Genomic DNA, 21,740 nt, shown 5'->3' with positions numbered 1-21,740 from the left:
AGTTCAGAAAGGCAGCCTGACCGGCCTTCCCTAACGTCATGGCCACACAACCGCTACTGTGAGAGCCCAGGCTGAGCAGTACAGGAGGTCCTCGCTACCCATCTGGTCTGGGGCACTCGCAGTTAGAAGTGTGCAGCGCCAGGAAAATGGTCGTGCTAGCTCACTAGCCCTCAGAGCGTGCCATCTACCACCCCCTTCTCTGAGCAGCTAACTTCTTTGACCACAAATATATTTTTCAGCTCTTCGTGCTGTAACCCAAAGCTTGCACGGTGGTTTTCAACAAATACATGCACTGTTGCATTCTAACGAACCCACATAGCAAGACTGGTGGACAAGACTGGAGTTGCTGATGGTTTTGGTGTTCTGCTTGGGGTAGATAATTTTCTGAACAAGGCCACATGGCTTTGGTCACTAAGTAACAATTCGCTTTTAGTGGAGAAATTGGGTGAGGTGAGGGTTGTGCAATGGTGGCCTTGCCCTGACTGCCTACGTGTGCAGCAAAGGCATTTCCATCGACAGAGGCTGCCATACACCTTGAGAGACGCGTGTAGACACATGTCCACAGCAGACGTTTAGAAGGTGCAGAGGGATGTCACAAACTTCCTGTGTGTGTGCCAGGAAGAGGCAGGTCAGATAGAGGAGACTTCTGGCCCAACCTGGAAGCTCCAAGGGCAGACCCACGTCCTAGAAGTTGCCCAACCTTGATCTCTGAAGGACCCCAAGGAAACCATCTCTCTGGACCTTCAGCTGCCACAACACAGGAGTGCTGAGATGCGATGGGGCTCAGGGGAGGAGAATGCACTCAGCACCTTTGCAGCCTTTTTTCAAGCATTGCTCAAGTGTTTGCACCATGACCCCTGGCCTATTTCTGATGTGTTGTTACACGTTGGGTAATTAGTACCTGGAGCAGCCCAGCTGACTCACCAAAGTGACTCTTTGCAGGGAGGTGCAGATTTGAATCTGCTTTGGGAAGCGTGGTATGTGAAGTCAATTTACAGCATTTCAGGCCATCTGGAATGTCTCTTCTGAGAAGGTCCTCATCAATTCCCCCTAATAAACAGGTTTGTCTATTTGGTTGTGGGGGAGCTCTTATTTTTTACCTTCTAGGATTGTAAGAATTGTTGCTCAGTCTTAAAGGACCTCAAGTTCAGTTAAAAATCATATAGTAAATAAGGGTTTGTGGAAATGAGATCCAATAACTGCAGAAGTTTCTTGAGCTCTCGCATTTTAAAATTCCACGAATCCCGGAGATGTGTGGCGCTCAGACACGGTCAGCAGAGCTGAATGAAGCTGACACGCAGTACGATACGAATTCACTCAAATTAAAAGATTGAATCTGTAACTACATTGAATTGAGGCCCTGAAATAAGAATGTCCGCGAAGGACTTCTGTTAATCCTGCCTTCCGTAAGCACGCCCACGCCACTGCCAGCTCTCGGCAACTCAGGAAAGGAGAGCAGGCTTTCTGAGGGGCATTCATAGATGCCAAGGCCTCCAGTCTGCCCTCTCCCCCATCTTCTTTTTTTGAAGATTTTATTTATTTATTTGACAGAGAGAGAGACAGCCAGCGAGAGAGGGAACACAAGCAGGGGGAGTGGGAGAGGAAGAAGCAGGCTCATAGCAGAGGAGCCTGATGTGGGGCTCGATCCCATAACGCCAGGATCACACCCTGAGCCGAAGGCACACGCTTAACCGCTGTGCCACCCAGGCGCCTCTCTCCCCCGTCTTCTATATTTGCCTTTTCCTTCATCATGACTCTCAACCTTCCAACATGTCCCCATTCTTCCACTTGTCACCCTTGGATGGCCTTCTCTGTTTGTTAACTTGATTCCACACACTCACAGATGTGCACCAATAATGAATACAGTCCACATTTCTTAGGTACTCAAACTCAATCTGAGTCCAGTGTATGTGTCCAGAGGCTGCTCCCCTCCTCGCCAGCACGGATTCATTGCCCAGCATCCACCCGGTGCACCCCTCCAGCACGCGTAGCCCCTGCAGGGGCTCGTCTCCACTTCCAGGTGCTCTCGGCTACTTGGTCCAGGTTAAACGCTGCTGTTTCTATCAAGGTGTGCCCCCTGCATTCCTGCTGCTTCTAGGGCATGCCGCACCTATTTGTGCACAAGGTAGCTCCCTCATAACATGGTAAATGCCTTTAGGGTAGGGAACAGGAGCTCATACATTTTTCTACTCCCCACTGAGCATAGTTCAGGTAAGAAAACAATATATATAAATAAATATATAAATAAATATATATAAAAATATAAATATATAAAATATATTTTAATGAGGGAATTAAGTTTTGAAGAACTTTTCTTTGCTCTATTTCAGTCCAATTATTGCTCTCCCCCATGCTTCCCCTACACAAAATGAAGAAACTAATCTCTTTATAAAATAGGGGAGGGGGCCCCTGGGTGGTACAGTTGGTTAGGTGTCTGACTCTCCGTTTCGGCCCCAGTCATAATCTCAGGGTGGTGATCTCAGGGTCATGGGATCAGCCCCATGTTGGGCTCCATGCTCAGAGCGGAGTCTGCCTGAGATTCTCTCTGTCCCTCTGTCCCTCCCACTCACGTCCCTCTGTCCCTCCCACTCACACTCTCGCTCTTTCTCAAATCAATAGATAAATCTTCAAAAAATAAATAGAATAAAATAGGGGAGGAAAGAGGACAAATATCCAAAATGTTCAACAGGCTCTGAATTCGTTCTTTCTTTTTATTTGATATTGGAACTTACTTTTACCATTATAATGAATTGTGTTTTATTTTTCATATCTAAAATCTCTTTAATTGTAACGTCATATAACTAATTGTAAAAAAGTGTAGCAATATACAAATATGTAATGTGGGAACAGAAGTCTCCCTCCAACCTCAGGTTACTCAGGATCATGGAAGGGAATCCCCACTGTGCCGTCCAGTGTCACGAGCAGAGAGTAGTGAGGTCAACCAACACAAAGTCACAAAAAGATCGTGTAAGGTGCACAGTAATAAGCTTCATGCTTTTTCCTCTTTCATTCTGATCATGATGAAAGTGGCAACATCTTGATACTGCAAAACTTATAAACATCACAATACTAATGAGGTTCCCTTAGAGTGTTATAAATATGTTTCTAAATAAGCAACTTCTAAATAAACTCCTTGGCAATTTTAGAGCCCAGAAAGAGCATAGACTTCAGGGTGCTGAAATTTTGTGCTGTGCTGGAGCGTGCGTGAAGGAAAATTGCATCACCTGAAGCGAACTTGGCCGTGGGTGTCAAGGACTGGGAAAGGTTTGGGTCTTTCCCTTACTAGCAAGTCAACTAGTTAGTCTGCCACCGTTTCACGGGTGTTGGCAGCAGACATGACTCCTGGATCAGAGGCAAGGGACTTTATTCCTCACAGCAATAGCAGCGGATCTTGTATCAGCAGCGTCTGTATCTGTTCCCCGAGCCCCGTTCCCAGGGGGTGATGTCAAGAAGCCTAGGCGGCACCTGTTTTCACGGTGAGTTGCACTGATGCCTGTATTTGGGAACCCACATCTTTTATAATGGGCAGCAAGCCTATTACCTCTCTCTCCAGAGTGAGCCATTATCCCTGTCTTCCAAGGCTGTTGGCAAACCTGCTCTTTGCTCTGGAGAGGGGTCCTGTCTCTATCTTCACAGGCTGTTCACTACACCAACATCCTTGAAAACGGTCCAGAGCAACTGCAGTTGTGCCTCTGTTCTATTCAAGAGACCCATGGAAAATTGTCTCTGAAAAGTTGGGTTCTACTTCTGCTGATGCTTTGGGTTAGTCAACACAAATCAGAACCAATAAACGGCAGCAAATTCAAATAAATCAAAATATTTACTGGGTGCTCCTTGGTAGGGAAGTCTAAGGTGGTCATAAAATAAATTAACAAATTAAAAGCGCTCTTTGAAGGCATGGGAAAAGCTGAAGTCAGATCTATTCAGTCATGTGAAGATCAAGAGAAAGAGAGGGAGGCAAGGGCCAGATCACATAGGGCAGGAGTCTGGATTTGATTCTAGTGCGGTGAGAAGCCGCTTGGAAATATAGCTATTCAGAGGGGCATCTTCTCCATCTAGAGTCTAAGACTTCGGATCATCCATGTGAGTAATGGGAACACTCAGCCAAAGTCAGTTAAAAAACTGAGTTTCCAGGGGCCCCTGGGTGGCTCAGCTGGTTAAGTGTCTGACTCTTGATCTCAGCTCAGGTCTTGACCTCAGGGTCGTGAATGGGCTAGACAAAAAACAAAAAAGCCTCATTTCCAGTGAGTCCTTGTGGAGAGGCAAAAAGCTGTGGCCTCTGTCTGAAAGCAGATGGTGCCCCCTGCACTTGCAGAATGGGCATTCAGAAAATAACGAGAACAGAGGACTTGAACTGACCTCAAATGCTCAACTCCTGGACCATGGGCTTTCGAATAATTGAGCTGGTCTGGGCTGAGGAGCAAGCTGAGGGCTAGGGGACTGACCCTTTTGTCTCATCAAAGGGCAGCTCTGTAGCTTAATAGATGAGATCACCGGATTCTGATCACCACCTGACGCGTAATGTAACTTCTCTAGGTCTGTTCTGTGTTCTGCGAAGTGGGGATAACCACAGCACCTATATCACTGGGTTGTAACGAGGGTCATGGCAGCATGTGAACAGCTCAGCACAGTCCCTGGCCCAACGTAGGGCTCAACCCATATTTTCAGGCAGGTTAAGAGATGCAGTGGCCCAGAGATCAAGGTTGTTGGAGAACAAAGTCTGCGAAAGAACAAAGCCCAGACTCTGAAGGCCTCCCAGGAGGGCAGAATGCCCTCACCCGTGATTTCTAGGAGGTTTGCCAGGGCTGGTGACTCGTAATAGAAAGTAGTAAAGAAATAAAATGTGATGGGGAGCAGAGTCCTGTAAAGAAATGGACTTTGGACCCAGACAGACCTCAGGGGGAAGGCTGGTGTATGCCTGCCTCCCTCTAATGACCCCAGTTGAGCAAGTTACATTTCCCCAACCTCATTTCCTTAACTTATAAAATGGGAGAAACAATTGATAAAATGGGCAAACTCTACTCGAGTTTTGAGGATTAAATGAGTTAATAAGAAGCAGCTGACACATGGTAGCTCTACAGTAAATTTTAAGTCTTCTGAGAACTTTTTTTGTTTTTTGTTTTTTTGGTAAAGATTTGCCTCATTCCCAAAGAATTCGAGCTGCAGAAGTTTCTAGATCAACATCTTCACTTCACAGAGGGGAAACCTGAGGTCTCAGGAGGCGGGGCTGAAGGGGTCTCTTCCAGCCTCCTGGCCATTACCTTGCCCCACATCCTGGGGCCCCTGGGACCCAGCCTCCCTGAGGGAAGGGAGGCTATCTGAGATCCCCAGCCAGGGAAGGAGGTGGGGAAACCTAACCCAGCTGGGAGTTCTGTCAGCTCTCCAGCAGGGCCTGCGTCAGTTGGTTTAATGGACTCTTTTGTGCCGCCCTGGCCAGGGTGCAGGAGGGGACAGTATTGATTTTCTTTTTCTTTTCACTACCTGGGCTTCACAAATGCTCATCCTTATACTGACTTCGAGGCCCTCGGTGTCAGGAAATCTATGCTTGCCCATCCCTGTTGCTGTAATGATAAGGTCCTGAAGGGTGCCAGATGCATAATGTCTGTCTTGTTCCTTAATGCCCGGGGGGAAAAATGTGACCACTCAGATCTTATACTTTTTCCAAGGGAAAAAAAAACCCCACTGTAGTTATGATAGTTTTAAAAAATCACAAAAAATGGGGGCGCCTGGCTGGCTCAGTGGAGCGAGTGACTCTTGATCTTGGGGCTGTAAGTTCCAGCCCTACATCGTGTGTAGAGGTTACTTTGAAAAAAAAAAAAAATGAAATCTTTAAAAAAAAAAAAAAAAACCTCAAAAAATTATTTGGAAGCTGCTGAGCAAGGTGCTTACCCACCCTGGTCTTTTGCTTCATGTCTCAGCCTGGCTGCTCTCTACCATGGCCTTTAGGTCTTGCGATACTTACCAAGCTGGCAAAGGACATCTGGAAACCTGACAATTCTCCCTATCCACCCCTGCACCCAGTACCAAGTACCGAAGTTCAGTGGCAAGAACTCAGTTCTTCACGAAATGAATACCTCACTTTCCTGGGCCCCAAATTTAACAACTCACGGGGACTTGAACGCCCCCAATACCTTTTCACTCAAACATTTTGTGCTTCCCATTAACTCTTATTCTGTCATGTCGGGGTGGGCAGGAGAAGTTTGCATTATTACTTAGAAGAGGAAACCAAACCGGGTAGAGGAACCCAATGCTTTTTGATTTCTGTGTTTAGAAAATGATTTCGGTTGGCATGTTTAGCCAGCAAGAGGGGTTCCAGGAATTATCTACAAATTGGTGCCTTTTAAATTCTGGAATAATCTTAAAGATAACCCTAATACAATGATCTCTGGTTTTATGTTCCTAGTCTGTTTTCATCCTGTAACTTCCCTTCAGGGAGTCTAAGAAAGTGTGAACTCCAAGGGAACATGGATACGTATTCTAAGGAAGTGCCCAAAACAAAACGAAGATGAAGAAAACGTCCTTTAAAGGTATGTGTGAAGGCGCCAGAGAGAGTCTCTGTCTTGGCACAGCCCTGGTCGCACAGATGACCTCACAGCCCTGCATTGTGATTCGGGCAACATCACAGGCCACGCAGACACAGGCACAGCACCAGTCAATCTGACGTTACCATCAGGGCTCTGGAGTCAAGGCCCACCTCTCTGTTTTCCACCATACCTACCTTCCTGCCTTCCTTCACAGAAAAGGTTTCAATCACCTTTGCTGTCTCCAGTGGGGGACACCAGAGAAGTCACAATCCATGTGCGGTTCAGCGACGGAACAGAACATCCAAACATCTAACGGAGAATAAAAGTGAGGGGGTGCTGGCCACATTGTGTCCCTACTGCCTGCCTAAAGGGGACATAGCTGCGAAGATCTTCCAGAAAGGGCAGTCTCTCGGTTGGCGCGTGAAAGACATGAGGAGGTGGCTGGGCAGAGAGGTGCCTTCCTGATAGGGAATGCAATGGGGTAGAGGGGAAGGAAGTAGCAAGCGGGAGCTAGGAGAACTTGGGGTGAGTTCAAGCTGTCTTGAAGTGGGATCTATGTCTATTTGGGTGGCAGGGTGGCCCGGGTTCCTCAAAGCCATCTTCCCAGTGCTAACAATCGGATTAGTCTGTGATTCTCTGATGGGTCAGGAATACAGAGAAGGCTGGAATGATCTTCAGGTGCCAGACGGCAAGGAAGTGGGGATCTCAGTCCTGTAATTGCAAGGGAGTGAATTCTGCCAACAACCTGAATGAGCAAGGAAATGGATTTTCTCCCAGAGCCTCCAGAAAGGTATGTCGCCTGCCAGCATCTTGATTTTAATCCCGTGAGAGCCTCCCTGACTTCTGACCTACAAAACCACAAGACGATAAACGTGTGTTGTTTTCAGCCACGAGGTGTGTGGTGGTTTCAGCAGCAGGAGGAAAATGATGTTCTGCCTGTAATAGGTTTTGGCCCCTCCTCTGGCCATGCCCCTCAGGTGTGAGGCAGCTAAGGGGCCATGGAGAGGGGCCCACCTGGAGCCCCCTTCTGGACCACACTTCAGCTGGTGGGACCTTGGAATCCCTGTTCAACAGCCCTGGGACTAGCCCTAAGGCCTTGGGCAGCCCCTCCCCCTGCCTGCCCTCCAGCGGGTGGACAGAACCTCGAGAGAACATCGGCTTAGGCGTGTGTTTGGGAGCGGGGTGAGGCCACAGCTGGGATCCTGGGCCACAGTGTCCACATGGGCACATGCGAGGCCCCTTGATCCGAGGCAGAGTGGAGTGGGGGACAGACAGGTGGGGAGAGAAAGAGGTCAGGGGGAGTGCCAAAGGTCAAGCTGGCTGGCTCTGTGCTGCCGGGTTCTGGTGTGGGACTCTGGGAAGTCAGCAGATTTTAAATTCAGACTTGGTCTTCCAGGTCTTTCCGAGGGCATGTTTTCCACATTGGATAGTAGACCGTATTTTCACTAATAGTCTGTTAGCTTGATTTATACTTCTAAATACTTAGACATGGGGGCAGGCCTATGGCTGACTCCCTCCCTATAGTCACACCCTGCCCCCCATCCCAGGAGTGTCCCCATCATCTTGTTTTATTTTCTCCAGAACCCCTAATGCTGTCTGCAATTATTTATGTGCTTGCTTGTATCATCACCGTCTTTCTCCATTAAAGTGTAAACTCCAGAGAACAGGTCTGTCTTGCTCGATGCTATTCAGCCAGCGCCCAGATGAAGTAGGTACTTAATATTTGTGGGGTGACCAGATGGGCAAAGGCACTGAGGAGGAAGAGCCTTGCCCCTGAGCAGAGATGTTTCACTTCGTGTGTGGAATGTGGCAACCTGGGTCTCTGCGCGCTCTGCCACCGAGCCTTTTCCCCTCCGGAGAACTGGAGTACGAGTCCCTGAGGCCTCTCCAGGTTTTACGTTTCTAAGATATTCTAGGAAAGGGGGAAACCCTAGTGGTTCCTGGCCGAGAGGCTCCTATTACTCACTTTATTAATTATCTATGGGAGTCTCTCAAGTTACCCCAAACTTAGCAGCTTAGAACAACACGCATAGATTATTAAACAGTTTCTGTGGGTCAGGAATCTGGGAGTGCCTCACCTGGGTGGTTCTGATTCAGGATCTGTCGTGAGGTGGCAGTCAAGCCTGTGGGCTTGGGCTGCTGTCACCCGACGGCTCACTCACAAAGCTGTTGGCTGGAGGTGTCCATTCCTTGCTGGCTGTTGGTTGCTCACCAGCTGGACTTTTCCAGAGGGTCACTTGAGTGTTCTCATGCCAAAGTGACTGGACCCCCTAGAGCAAGTGCTCCAAAAGAGAGGACAAGAAGGAAAACAAAAGCCTTTTTGTAAAAATGTATTTATTTGAGAGAAAGAGTGGGGGAGGGGCAGAGGGACAGGGAGACAGAATGTCAAGCAGACTCCACGCTGACTGTGGAGCCTGATGTGGGGCTCGATCTCATGACCCTGAGATTGTGACCTGAAACAAAACCAAGAGTCGGTTGCTTAACCCCGGGGAGCCACCCGGGCACCCCCAAATGCCATTCTCCCCCCCCGTGTTGGAAATGACACACCATCGCTTTTGTCTTATTTGTTAGAAATAAGTCACCAGGTCTAACCCACACTGAAGGGCTGGAGGATTTTTGAAAGAAGGTGTATTTGTAGATATGTTTTAAACCATCACACTGACTGACCTTGCAAAGGCTACCCTTCCTCCCTGCTCTTTTCCCTATCATCTCTTGCTTATCTTGGGTCTTTGAGTCTGTCAACCATTTTCTCTCTACATTGCTTCTCCTGTTTTCTCTGGCCACAGAAGTACACAGATCTGCGGCATTCTTAGAAGTCCCTTTCCCTCCTGGTTGTTAGCCCCAGGTTCTGCGATCTGTGCCTGCAAGGGGCCCTCCCCCTCTGCTCTCTTGATCTCTCTCCTCTGCTGGTCCCTCTCATGCCTTCTGCTCTCCCAACATGGACATTCCCTGATGCCCTTTTGTTTCTCTGTATCCTCTTGCCCCTGAACAGCTCATTGGCTCCCATGATTTTAACCACCCCCTCTAGGAAGATGATACCCCAAAACATACTTCTCTCTCAGGTTCCATTCCCAAATTCCTCCTGTCTGCTGCATTTCTCCATCTGGACACCTCACTGGCCACTCAGCTTGCCCTGTCCACATTTAGCTCACCCCTACTGCCATCTGTTCATTCTTCCTCAATCACCGACAGTCAGAAACTGGGGTACTCTGACCTCTCCCTCTCTCACCTCACATACCCAGTTCGCCACTAAGCCCTTTGGATTTTACCCCTACTACAGCATCACTAACTGACTATGAGAGCCTACGAATCACTCTGTCTCCTGGGTACCCAGTCCCATCCTTCCTGCTCCGCATGCCCAGACCATGCTAGTCCACCAGGGGCTCTGAGTATGTTACGCTCCCTGCTCAGAAACTTTCAAGGGCTCCTCTTGGTTACAGACAGAGCAATGGACTCTTCAGCTTAGCACTGCTGGTCTCACAGTATGTGAGGTTATGGGCTTTGACGTTTAACCAGCAATAGGCTTGAAATCCCAAGCCCGGAGATGAAATCTTACATGTGTCACTACTGATGTGACCCTGGGCAAGTTACCCTACCTCTGTGAGCCTGTGTTTTCTTATCTCCTAAAGGGACACAGCATTATTTCCAATCAAGTGTCTTGAAGATTAAATGAAGTAATGTATATAAAGTGTTACCCTCGTTCACCTTAAATCACAGGCTACACTGTAGCTGCTATCAGCCCATATAAAGGTGCTTATAGCAAAAGGTGCCTGCCTTAAAGCAGGTGCTCAGCAAATCAGAGCTTCCCCAAGGTGTTACCTGAGCGTGGACTGCTGGTGTTCCTTTTCTTTTAAAATGATTTGTTCCAGTTGCTTTTCGTTTATAACAAGTGACGGGACTTCTAAGTATATATGTTAATGCATTTCCTCTATATCCCAGGTTGGCAAACATATTCTGTACAGGACTAGAGAGTAGATATGTTAGACTGGGCGGGTCACCCATGGTCTATGTCACAACTATTCAACTCTGCTTTGATAGCACGAAAGCAGCCATAGACCACATGTGAATAAATGCGTAATGCTGTGTCTGAAAAAAACCTGTATCAGTGGGCACGAAAATTTGGATTTTGTGTAGTTTTCACATGTCCTGTAATATTCTTCTTTTGATTTTTTTCCCCCAACCATTTAAAAATGTAAAAACTGTTCTTAGCTGGTGGGCTATACAAAAAAAAAAAATAGATGCTGGGGTAGATTTGGTCTGTGGGGCCATTTATAGACCCCTATACAGAGTGCTCATTAAATTTACATAGGGCTCCTGGCTGGCTCAGTCAGTAGAGCATGCAACTCTTGATCTTGGGGTTGTGAGTTTGAGCCCCATGTTGGGTGTAGACATTACCTAAAAATAAAATCTTAAAAACATTTACATAGCAGTGCATTGGTTTAAGAATGATGTGAAGTAAAGAAGAGTACAGATGGTACGTGGATATGGAGAATATTCTGACAGTGGCACAAGAATAAGTTGGGGCAACACATCAATAGATGTTTATTGTCCATAAAGCTAAACAGTCTGGTTCAGCCGAGCTGTCCAGCTGTACCTCTTCGAGGGCCCAGCCAAAGTGGGCTTCTGTTTCACCACACACACTCTGCACATTTCCCCCAGTCCCTTGGTCTGGAATACACCCTCTGAGTTGTTTTTACTGACAATACTTCTGACACCAAATGTGTGGGATTTTTCCAGACCAACAACCAGTTCAACTCTCCAGACACCTGCTGGATGTCCTACAATTCATATGATTCTGACGCTAAGTACCTGGATCCAACATCAGATTTCATAGGTTTAAGGGCTCAGTCCCCAAGAATGCCCTCCTTTCAGATACCACGGTACCCACACTTCTATCTGACTCGTCTGCAAAGTAGCGGGTTCCCACAACCCCTCCTTTCAGGTTCAATAACTTGCTCAAATAGATCACGGAACTCAGGAAAGTGCTGTACGTACCATTCCCAGCTTATTATAAAGGATACGAAAGAACAACCAGATGGAGAGGTACGTGGAGTAAGGAATGGAAGGGTCGAGAACACAGGAGTTTCCGTCAGGGACAAAGACTATATACATCTTTTTATATCATGATATCACACCTTCCCATTATGCTCATTAAAATCACATCCTTTAAGGGCCACGTTAAAGACCACCCCTGTCAAAAACCTGCCAGTGATCCCTCTGTACCCCCACAAATGCTATTTTGCCTCCTCTGTTCCTTCTCTTCATGCCCCTTTCTCTCAGCTGTAGCTTGTTGGCACCTCCATTATTGTATTAGAGTTATTTGGCTGTTTATCTTACTTAAAATCAAGGTTCTTGAGGCCTGGGACCTTATCTAGCTAGGTTCCCACAGTGCCTGGCACACAGCAGACACTCAGAAAGCATTTCTTGAATTTTGTTTCCTTGAATTGAAAATAGGCTTTGACATTATTCTGGTCCCTGCGTAACTGACATAATGCAGTGCAAGGGATCAGCTCGTCCACAACGTGGTATATGGAGCAGGCCTGGTGGGGGGCTGAAGAGGGGAAAGGCCTGGGGTGGGGGGCACGGGTCTGGCAGAGAGTCTGATTTGGTCTGTGAGGTGGCATGGCTGGTCTATATTCGCGACACCTTTGGCAGGAAGTGGACCTGAACAGAGAGAAAAGTAGGGCTTCCTAGAGCTTCCCACGCATCCGAGAGGCTGAGCGAAGAGCACAGTGCAATTCAGCTGCTGGTGGCCTCTGGGCCTCAAGAGAGGTCTGAGAAGGGCCTCATGATACACATTGTGCCCCAGTTCCACGGAGTGAATCAGGCTCTGAAGCAATTGGCAATCGGCCTTAATCACGAGCCACATCTAGAAGGTTCGGTACAGACGAGCTTTGTCATTTCTCTGAGGGAATCACTGCCATTTCTCTTCCAGGCTCCGAGCAGCCCCCCCTGCCCCATCTAGCCCTGATGAGACGGCAATTTAAACCGCTCCGATTAGCAGATTTCATTAGGTAAGAAGGACCGATTAAGCAACAGTGGCCCAAATAACCTTCGTGGTACAGACACTTTTTCAAAGCCAGCGGAAGTCTTGCCAAATTAAAGGATGTCAGGATAAGATACTATGAATATCAGTTTCCTTCTCTTTGGCAGTGGAGAGGATTAATTAAATGCTTGTGAAGTGCTTTGAAAGTTTAAGCTGTTAAGAATTATTGTTCTGTGTAATAGGGAAAAAATAGAATTCTTGGCTCATTAAAGCGGTAATGTTGTAAGCCTGGGTGCTCTTCTCCGGGTATCTTTGAAAGCTACATTTTTATTAAAGGAAAGAAAGAACAAGAAAGAGGAGAAATGTGTCTATGAATACACATGACACGTGCTGGAAAGTCAGCTGGGTTTATCAGTGTTTCTGTTGATGAAGAGGTGAACTGCAGGACGCTGTTTCTTACTGACTACCAAAGAGACAGTTACGAAGAATCAATTGTTCAAATGTGTGGGGACAGTCTCACTAAAATATTAGCAGACGGGCGTTTGCTTTCTCTCGAGGGGCGAACAGTCTGTGAGATTCTATGCATGCAAACTCGCAGTTCAGTGAGCTTTGATGTCCTCTTCCATTTTAACATAACTAAACCAGGCAGACATCCTTCTGCTTTCACTTTGTTGGCAGATTTGCCCTGGGATGTCTTTTTGCTTTGTTTCCAGATGTTCTGTGATATTTGAAAGGGCGCCCTCCTCCGTGGGCTCTCACTTCTCTTTCCATCTTTATTGACTGAGGGCTTACACTTTTGTGTCCATAGGAGCTCCCTACGTGCTGTAGCCAATGACTGTGAACTCAATGGCTTCACACAACACAAATGGATCTCCTTACAGTTCTGGAGGTCAGAAGTCTAAAATCAGTCTCACTGGGTTTGCGCCAAGGTGTCGGCAGGGCTGGTTCCTTCTGGAGGCTCCAGGGGAGAATCTGTCTCCCTGCCTTTTCAGCTTTCTGGAGGCCGCCTGCATTTCCTGGCTTCAGGCTCTCTCCCAGCACCACTGTGATTTCTGCTGCTGTCCTCGCTTGTCCTTCTCTCTGACTTGTCTGCTTGCCTCTTTCCTGTTTAAAGGCCCTTGTGATTATATTGGATCCACTGGGACAGTCCAGGATAATCTCATCTCGAGATCCTCAACTTAACCCCCACCTGCAGAGTCCTTTTGGTCCTGTAAGGGGACACAGTCACAGTTGTGGAGATCAGCTTGTGGGCCTTTGGGGGGCCGTTTTTCTGTCTGCCACTGAGCCCATCCCCCAAGCCCTCTCTGTCGTTTTCTGTCTACCCCCGCCAGGCCCTGTCCTAAATGATTCACATGGATTCACTCATTTAATCTTCACAACCACCCCGGAACAGAGGTCTCTTATTAGAGATGAGCAAACTGAGGCAGAAAGGTTAAATTACTTGCCTAGGGTCTTTGACTTAGTACTGTCTAGAACTCACAGACTTTGTCCTTAAAGACTTTCTGTTGTCGACATTGCTTTTAATTATAAAAGCAGCACGATATAGGTGACTAAAGGGGGTTCCTGGGTGGCTCAGTCAGTTGAGCATTCGACTTTTGACGTCAGCTCAAGTCATGATATTAGGGTGCTGAGATTGAGCCCCACGTGGGGCTCCACGCTCAGCACAATCCGCTTGTCCCTCTCCTTCCTCCCTCTGCTCCTCCTTCAGCTCATGCTCTCTCGCTCTCCCCCCACTCTCAAAAAAATAAATAAAACATTTTAAAAAATAATAATTCGAAGGGAAGTCAGTCTCCCTCTCCTCTACCCCATCTTCATCGGGATTCGCCCCCCTCCTAGTGGCCCTCTGCAATTTTAGTGCTTCTAGTAATCACCACTATCCCCTACGTGTTATACACACGCCTTAATTTTTTTTTTTAAGATTTTTATTTATTTATGTGACAGAGAGACAGCCAGCAAGAGAGGGAACACAAGCAGGGGGAGTGGGAGAGGAAGAAGCAGGCTCCCAGAGGAGAAGCCCAATGTGGGACTCGATCCCGGAATGCCAGGATCACGCCCTGAGCCGAAGGCAGACGTTTAACGACTGCGCTACCCAGGCGCCCCCTAATTTAACTAACATAGATAGTTGTAGGTAATTGTCGAGATAATAGAACACATACTTTGATTAATTCTTAAATTATTAAAATGAAAATCCTGAATTTAAAAAGAATTCATGTGTAAACCCCTCAGCTGACTTAGTTGAAACACACAGGTACAGAGCAAAGAGCAAAGGCTTTGGAGCCCCGAGGACCTGGAAGCTAACTTTCACTCTACCACTTACTAGTGCGTGCCCTGGGAAAGATTACTTACCCTCTCTTGAGTTTCAGTTTCCTCCTCCGGAAAATGTACCCTTCATACATACTTTAAGTGGTAAATGAAGTAACCTGTACTTTAAGCATGTGAGGAGTGCAATAAATGCTAGTTCTTCCAAGAAAGAAGGAAAGGATACCTGCTAATAAGGAGTGAAAACATGGACAAGAAAAATGGTAAATAGATTCTGTTGGCAACCAGAGGTTTTGTTTTGTTTTGTTTTAAGACTTTATTTATATGAGAGAGAGAGCGAGAGAGAGCATGAGCAGGGGGAGGGATAGAGAAGCAGATACCCCGCTGAGCAGGGAGCCCGATTTGGGACTCGATCCCAGGACCCTGGGATCATGACCTGAGCCGAAGGCAGACATTCAACCCACTGAGACACCCAGGCCCCTGCAGCCAGAGTTTTTATGGGCATCATCCTTGTCTCATATTCTTCATTTGCTTAACAAATTCTTGAGGGCTGTCTCTGTGCCAGGCACTGTGCTAGGCCTTGATGGGGACACAGTGGTGAATGTGTCATGCCTCTGCCTTCCAAAGGCATAGTATGTACTCTAGCACATACCAGGTGCTCAACATATAATTTTTAAAAAGGATAAATCCTAGTGACTATAAAGAAAAGATTTGGATCCTTGGAAAAAACTATGTGTGTATCGGCGGGGGGTAGAGGGAGAAGGGGTGAAGGTGAGCAGGGATTGGAGACAAAGCACTGGGACTATACTGATATACTAATTGCATTTCATTGATTTAAGGCTGGCATTTGGAAAGTAATAGTTGTTAATATCAGCTACTCCCACAGACCACCAGGTGCATACAAGCCTACATGATTTTTTTAGCTTCTTGCAAAATTTAGTGTCTAGCATGTAATCTTTTTCCTGAAGAAACAGATTAAATTCAAGGAGAAGACAGTTGTGGGCTAATGCATTTTCTGACCATTTCGGCTTTTCGGAACTTTCTACTGTTAGTCCCAGGCACCTTTTTGGATGTTCATGCTGTGTCTCCAATTTCTTCTCCACCATGTTTGGCAGAATTTGTTTTCGATGCTGTTTAATACCTTCACTAACCCCAGACAGTGAATGACTGGCAACAGGTGTGTCTGATAAAGAAAACATTGTTTCTGCCCTGCTTCAGGCATGTCTGACATGTTGGGGACCTGCTTTCCTTTGCAAAGCTGATAGGAATCTATTCAGGGAGGGAGGAGTGGCTCCCAGTTTCAGGCCAAGAAAGGTTCTCAGTTTGGCTAGCAGTAGAACTAAGCTTGGAAGGAAATGCTAATGTCCTCAGAGCTATCTACCTAAGCTGAATGATAAATGGGTATTGATGGTCTAACATAAGAGTGGTTAGCCATAGTTTCCTGGGCAGGAGATATCTATGATTACCTGGAAACAAACAGCCCATCAGTGATCCAGGAGTGATGGGTTTGGTCTTGTGAACTGGTCTGTTGTAAAACAACTATATTGATGTTAGACACTTGAAAACATCTTTACTATCTTAACTAGTTTTGCCAACTTGGACATGTTACCTGGGATTGTATATATTCCATGCAAAGGACAATTTGCTTGGACTATTTGGAGGACAGCCTTGTGCCTTGAATGACACTAACATATTCATCAAATGAGTCAGTGAACTAGTAGAGGCTTGATGGAAGAGAAATTTGAAATATGGGCCTTCCAAAAATTCAGGGATTGCAGAGACCTATTCAGGAATCTAATTAGAGCAGCAGTCGGACAAGGACTAAACAAAGGCAAGGTTTGTGCTTTGGGAAAAGGGCACTGGTGACTGGGGGGAGGGAAGGCTATGCTAAGTGAGACTAAAGCTTTGAGCTTTTGGGAGCATTTGGAAAGTTACTATAGCATTGACTGGAGGGACGATATGGAGTATATCTAATATATATAAATATATGTCTGTGTATCTGACATATTTAATATATAACATAATACAAAATAGATGTAATTTGAATATATATAGTTTGAACTCATGTTTCTTTTTTCTTTCTTTTCTTTTTTCTTTTTCTTTTTTTTTTTTAGAGAGAGAGAGAGAGGAGGGGTGGAGGGAGAGTGAGAATCTTAAGTGGGCTCCGCACCCGGCGTGAGGGGCTTGATCTCACAACCCTGGGATCATGACCTGAGCTGAAATCAAAAGTCAGACACTTAACCGACTGAGCCATCCAGGCGCCCCTTGAATTCGTTCTTTTTAATTTTTAAAAAATTTTATTTTTTAGAGAGAGAGCTGGGGGTGAGGAGGGGCAGAGAGAGAGGTCTCGAGAGAGAGAATCTCCATGCATGGAGCCTGAAGCGGGGCTTGATCCCACTACCCTGAGATCACAACCCAAGCTGAAGTCAAGAGTTGGTCATTCAGGGGCGCCTGGGTGGCTTAGTTGTTAAGCGTCTGCCTTTGGCTCAGGATCCCAGCGTTCTGGGATCGAGCCCCGCATTGGACTCCCTATTCAGCGGGAAGCCTGTTTCTCCCTCTCACACTCCCCCTACTTGTGTTCCCTCTCTCGCTGCCTCTCTCTCTCTCAAATAAATAAATAAAATCTTTAAGAAAAAATAAAAGTTGGTCATTCAACCAACTGAGCTACCTAGGCACCCCTGAATTCATCTTCCTTCCTTCCTTCTTTCCTTCCTTCCTTCCTTTCGTTCTTTTGTTCTTTCTTCTTTCTTTCTTTTTCAGATTTTATTTATTTGACAGAATGAGATAGAAAGAGAGGGAACACAAGTACGGGGGAGCTGGAGAGGGAGAAGCAGGCTCCCCGCCGAGCAGGAAGCCTGATGTGGGGCTAGACCCCAAGATGCTGGAATCATGACCCCAGCTGAAGGCAGACGCTTAACAACTGAGCCACCCAGGCGCCCCTAAATTCATGTTTCTCAAATTAAGGACACTGGTGTGCCCAAAGATCTGGCTAGACAGGTGTCTCTGGGTGCTTTTAATTCGTGGAACAGTTTAAAAATAGCCACGTAAGAGAGTGTGTGGTGAGGAAGAATGTGTGTGCATGTGTGCATTTTTAGAGAATTCCCATGTGAAGGAAATAATGATATCTAATTTTGAACGTGGTTCAATTGTTAAAAATCAGGACCCATTCTACTTCTTGCCCCTGCTAGAGTAGAGTCTCGGGTAGAGTCCCACCAGGCATCATGAAAAGACTAATTGTCATTGAGAAGATGCCCGTGAGTTGGTCTCTGACCTATATGAAATATCAAGTTACTATGAATTCATACAAGGTCCCAAAGTATAGATGTGTCATCAGTGTCTGCTTTATCCGTAAGTAGGAAAAAGGGAAGGTCAAGTTCTTTACTTTCACCAGAGCACTTACAAGGGGTCAGCTACGGGACTAGCACTTTATGTCCCTTTGGAGTAGATGGAATTGTCATTTGATGTGATTTGAGGGGGACAGGAAGGCTCCCTACCCTGAGATATTTTCCCCGTATGGCCTTAAAATATCCAGCACTCATCCCGAAATATCATCAAGTAGAACACCATTGGGGGTGGCTTTCCAGTTTACCAAACGCCTTTCTACAGATTAACTGTCCTGGAAGTGAGCTATTTTTCTATTCAGAAAGGGATGCCTAATTACTTCACAACTGGGCTATTTTCCTTCAAATGTTTAACATTTATAGTAGTGATGTGCGTGCCCCACCTATCCTCCCTTCATACCTCCAACAGGAATGAACTAAATCAGACTGAACCCTTCCTAAATCTGGTTAAGATTAGTGGAGATGAAATTAATTAAATAAGATTAGTTTTGCATAACCAGGAAGCAGGAGAAGGAAGAAGTAATCTGGACTCTTCTAGCTGAGAGCCAGCACCAACCAAATCAAGGAAGGCAAGTGTGAGAATTCCAGGGGCAGAAGTTGCTTCTGAGTGGCTGACGTAAAATCTTCAACTCTTAGAGATTGGCGTTTGGTGTCTCCAGGGAACACTTTGTCCTGGGAACCCCTGCAGCTTAAAAGAATCCACCAGCTAATAAGGTGACTTCCCTCCTGTCAGCAGTGGGTCAGGTGAGACTCTGTTATTTTCAGATGGACAAAATGCTGTTGGATAAGTGAAGGGACAGGGATAGGAGGAGCAAAAATTTGATTCTGGCAAAGCAGGGTGTTTGGAACTCTGTCACATTGGTAAGTTTTCTTTGGTTAATGCCCATTGCACCGTTTGCAGAGGCCAAGAAGTTCTGGGGAGCAGTAGTTCAGTGCTGCTCTTCCCCCTTAGAGCCAGAAAGTGACCACTTGTGTTCTGTACAACCCAATATGAGGCCTCGTGACTATTCCCAATGCATCACGTGTGAAAAGGGAAAGTTACCTCCAAACTGGAGTGAAACCTTATAACCTTATAACTCCCCCAACCTCCAAAAATATGTGAGAGGAAACTGCAGTTTAAATAATGTAACTAGGAATGCTGTAAAATTATATTTTGTGTAGTACTGTTGGACATTTATACATCCATACCTGATATGGGATTAAATAAACAGATCATGTAGACTGTAATTCATGGCCAATTCAAAGGATTTTTTTTTTTAAAGATTTTATTTATTTATTCAACAGAGATAGAGACAGCCAGCGAGAGAGGGAACACAAGCAGGGGGAGTGGGAGAGGAAGAAGCAGGCTCATCGCAGAGGAGCCTGATGTGGGGCTCGATCCCATAACGCCAGGATCATGCCCTGAGGCGAAGGCAGACGCTTAACCGCTGTGCCACTGAGGCGCCCCTCAAAGGATTTTTAAGGGTTATTTTGATTACACTTATATTTTTCTGTATGGGTAGAATTTAGAACCTAACCCTGGAAAGATGTAATGCCTCAGCTCTTCACTCTTCACATCCTTTCCTCCCTAAGTCCAACTGATTTCACTCCAGATGCAGCTGTCTCTCCGACACTGTCCTCAGCGTGCTCATTGCTGCCTACTGGTTCAGGCCTTCATTTCTTGCCTAGACAGAAGTGTCCTCCCTGGTCAGCCTTCGCTCATTTTGGCAAATCTCCTCAGCCAACTACATCCCTAGCACATTCAGTCTTGGACATTCTCTTGTGTGACTGTGCTTTCACGTACGTTACCACTGCTTGGAAAGCCTTTGTCTTCTTCTGGACAACTCTTACCAAGACCCAGTTCCAACTTTATCCCCCAGTGAATCCCTTCTTGGCCTCACCCGTCTGAGAAGTATTGTCCATTACGTAATTTGGATACCTTGGCCCCCAAAGCCCATCTCTGTCTGCACCTCATTGATTTCATCATTGTCTGTACCATATTCCTGTGCCTTGTGCCCCCTCAGTCCCTTCCCTACTCCCCCAAGGGAAAAAAAACTCACAGTAGAGATTGATTTTCAGTTCCTGCATCTGGGCAGGCTTCTTACCATGCAAAGCTTTCCTCTGAAATGCTTTTCACTCTTATTCAAGTCTTCCACTTACCCGCAACCTGGTTAATTCCTTCCGTATCTTCAGTTCTTACTCAGTCACCTATCCTATATTATCTATCTGGCCTGTTATATACCTTCTTGGCATCAGGCACCTCTTTCTTTCTTTTGTAACATTTTTCACAGTGGTAGTGATATATTTATGAGATTGATTAATGTTTGTGTACCCCATTGGATTGTATATACTCTGAATGGCAGACTAGCGGCTGTGTATTCTTAGAACCTAGCACTGTGCCTGGCATTGGTGAAATGAAAGAAGAATAAATAAATGAATGTCTCCCTGACTAAGTGAATGTCTCCCTGACTAGGTAAGCTCCACGCATGTCCAAGCACAGTGTATGACAGAACGTATTAGAATCGCTATGTGGATATTTATTGTTGAAGGAATGAATGATATAACACCAATAACTACATAAATCACCCAAGTTCTTCATCTGACTCGGACTTTGGGGACCAGCATACTAGTAGCATATTAGAATAGTTTGCAGGTAAGAACACGTGTGGTCTTTTACTTTCCCAACCTCGAGAAACACGGGCTGTGCTAATGGTTGCAGAGAAAGGCAGCAGCCACAATAAGCAAAATATTAGGCTGTGAAGTACAGGTATCAACACACAATACTCAACAGATCTGTTGAGAAGCCAGAGATTAGCGCTTGCATCAGTACCTAAAATAACTTTCTATGTCTTTGACTTTCGAGCTCAAATTTTGTGTTCTCAGTGGAGTGTTTACATAAAAACTTACCAGCCAAAAAGCTTTCCTATTGGCGAGGAGTTTGGAGATAACGGAAAGACTACTCCCGGGATGGTTTGCAGTATCTCATAAAAAGTGCCTTTTAAGTTTTCACATAGCATAGTATTTTTATGGAGGCTCTTATCATGGAAATCCAGTTTGTAGATGTTTCAGACACTGGCGTTTGTTCAGATGTATACGTTGTACCCACCAAAGAACTGGGAATGATATTTTCCTTTTATTTTTTGTTAAAAAAAAAAAAAACGCAGAGTCCCATGAGTGAGATTTCCAGATGAGCGAGGACACAGTGGGAGAAAGGCGTGCTTTCCATACTACCCACTTGTCAGCCAAAATAAGCCTTTGAAACTTGTCCCGCTCTCGCGGAAGAGCTCCACCTTAAGGGAGGGACTCGGACTTCTCATTTTGGGGTGGGGTCCCGGTCGGTGGCCGCCGCAGCCGGTTTCTTTCCCTTTGGAAAAGAGTGGAGTTGGGAAGGGCGGGTGGAGGCGCTGTGTGAAACCAGCAAACCAGACCCTACGGGCCATAAATAGCAGGCGCGGGCGCAGGAAGACCCCTCGGGCGGCGGAACAAAGCCCCGCGGGGGGCGCGCGACCAGAGTTCCCTGACGCGGCACGCAAGCGCGAGCTTCTCCCGGGCGGAGACAGTTGCGGGCAAGTACGTGACGTGCCCGCGTTTGTTGAGCGCGAGCTGTTAGTCGCGGCAACGGTAACCGAGGAGCCGAAGCGCCAACCGCCA

The 21,740-nt window shown here is 46.4% G+C and overlaps 1 protein-coding gene across 1 annotated transcript in view; it reads left to right on the top strand.

Annotated features, from left to right (window-relative positions):
• The first annotated feature begins 21,464 nt into the window (after positions 1-21,464).
• SIAH1 (siah E3 ubiquitin protein ligase 1) overlaps positions 21,465-21,740 on the top strand; it is a 27,321-nt gene continuing 27,045 nt past the window's right edge. The window contains exon 1 of the mRNA XM_019809236.2: positions 21,465-21,659. The gene's annotated coding sequence lies outside the window, so the exon portion shown is untranslated. The remainder of the gene's footprint in view (positions 21,660-21,740) is intronic.

Source organism: Ailuropoda melanoleuca, chromosome 12 (genome assembly GCF_002007445.2).
Source record: "Ailuropoda melanoleuca isolate Jingjing chromosome 12, ASM200744v2, whole genome shotgun sequence".
Lineage (NCBI taxonomy): Eukaryota > Metazoa > Chordata > Mammalia > Carnivora > Ursidae > Ailuropoda > Ailuropoda melanoleuca.
The sequence above is the reverse complement of the archived record's forward strand: the minus strand, read 5'-3'. Positions and strand labels throughout refer to the sequence as shown.